Here is a 2,196-nt window from a genome sequence, read left to right as displayed (position 1 = left end):
ACAAACCACTTTGCACCTATAGCAGTGCATCTTTTCCTTCTCTACCTGCTTGCATTCTTGCTTGAGACATGCTCTGCAGATATATTGACAACCATGACTAAATTTATGGTGATAGTGGGTGTGGCAAAATTTACAGAAATAGCGTTCGCCCAGGAAACCCTTTATATTTTTGATGGCATAGTAATGATTGTCGTGTAACAATATAAACACTATTTTTTTCTTGCTGTGGGAGGCCTGTAACAAAAAACCTCCATCCGTCCTGCAGATAAAACAAGATCTTTATAGTAACCCCTAAAGCTTTTTCAAAGAGGTGTATCTGAGAAAAGTTAACCATGTTTTCTGTGGAAATACCCAGTCTGATGTGAAGTTCCCTGGCCCTGGTAATAATTTCTTCATTACTAACACCCCCGCCAATGAGCCAGAGCAAGCAGCTAGCAAAACACAGAAATGCGCCTTCCACATTGAAATCTACTAGGTGACGTCTTTTTTTCTCCAGTACTTTGGTGAGCAGCACAGTGCTTAACTTCCTAAGCCCTCCCCCCTCATTGTTCCTCACAATGGTAACCACTAATTGTAAATCTCCCCCCCACAATATCTCTGCTTTACTTTGAAGCAGATTTTCAATACTGGTCAGAAAATCATCAGCATTTAAACCATCCATATTCCTCCTCAGAGAAAAGAGAGGATGATTTAACCCATCTGCATCCAACCAGAGTTGAACAAAATCATTTGCACCTATGTCTCTAGCAACATTATTCAAAAGATTCTGTATAGCATTATGAATAGCATCTATAGCATGTACAAAAGACCGAATTTGGTCAACATTAACAAATCTATATCGCTGATAGTATTCCACAGCCATGAAATTTTGGATAGGATGCTCCCACTCTTGCACCAAATCCAGATAAACATAGTTCCTATTCTGAGAGTTTGCAGAGTTAGGGCTTTGTAGCTGGGGCATAGAATGATTTATCTCCTCTTCTGATTGAGATACAGATGTAGGTTCACTACTATCACTGTCTGCTGGGGATGCGGGGAGTTCACCTCCATGCATTTTTGCTTTTTTGCAGGGCGGCCCTGGTTAATCAAACAAACAAAATGTTATCACCTACATTCCTAATAATGTAATACAAACACACCCCTTTTTTAGATTATAAAATAATACTAATGGTTTTGTAGTTGGATAAAATGCTAGATGTTATACCTCCTAACTCTTGTGCTGTGTGGCTTGTGCATGGTTGAGGGGTCATGCCATGCCGGGGTCCTTCCTGCTCTGTGGGTATAGTGAGATCCACAAATGGTTGATCATCTTCCCATTCTGAAGGAAAAGAAAAACCCAATGGTCAGAAATGTTGCAGAAATGTTTGTAAGAATCTGAAGGTATGAAGGTATGAAAAACAAATACCATTATAAAACCCCAGACATTAGGAATCAGTCAGTTCCATCTAGTAAAAGAAAACAAACATGCCAAGTATATTATAATCACATTCTTTTTTATATCTAAGAGGGACAGTGTTTCAAAATTTAGCAATAAAACTACTTACAAGATCTGCACCCCTTACACATTCAGAATCAGTTAATTCCATCTAGTAAAAGAAAACAAACAGGCCATGAATATTATAAACACATTTTTTATAGCTAAGAGGAACAATGTTTCAAAAATTAGCAATAAAATTACTTACATTTGTAGCATCCATTCTGTAAAGAGGGTCTTCTTGGCAGATCACAGGGGTCCAGAGGTATGAATATGCCAGAAACTGGCAAACATGTCTGGGGTCAGTATGAATCCTACTTTTTGTATACTCTGGCTATGTCAAAAATCACATCGCCCACCAATCAGGTAACCCCCCAGCCGAATCACACGAACAATGATTAGTTTATATATCTGTGTCTAGCACCTGATAGGATTAAACAGGAGATCAGCAAATGTAAACTTCATAGTGTTAATAGTTTCTTGTAATTAATTCTGCTGAGTTCTTCACCCCTTTTGACCAGTCCACCCTCATATCAAGAAAAAAAATATAATACAACTTTCATGTGATTTGTAAAGCACCTTTTATTATAAATTTCATAGCGTTAACAGTTTCTTGTAATCAATTTCTGTTACATTCTGACATATGATCCTCTTCAGAGACAATGGCAATTTGGCTTCAATCTTTGACATTAATGACAGCGGATTACGCATAAGCGCTATAC

The 2,196-nt window shown here is 38.0% G+C and overlaps 1 long non-coding RNA gene across 1 annotated transcript; it reads right to left on the bottom strand.

Moving 5' to 3' along the window:
• Window positions 1-954: 954 nt before the first annotated feature.
• LOC310648317 lies at window positions 955-1,976 on the bottom strand. Its single transcript, XR_014494065.1, has 3 exons — window positions 1,683-1,976; window positions 1,205-1,586; window positions 955-1,077 (listed from the first exon to the last, which is right to left on the bottom strand). It is a non-coding gene; the product is annotated as an uncharacterized lncRNA (long non-coding RNA).
• Between the last annotated feature and the right edge of the window lie 220 nt (window positions 1,977-2,196).

The sequence above is a fragment of the Vipera ursinii genome (genome assembly GCF_947247035.1).
Source record: "Vipera ursinii genome assembly, chromosome: W".
Classification (NCBI taxonomy): domain Eukaryota; kingdom Metazoa; phylum Chordata; class Lepidosauria; order Squamata; family Viperidae; genus Vipera; species Vipera ursinii.
This window is presented reverse-complemented; position numbering and strand designations above follow the sequence as displayed.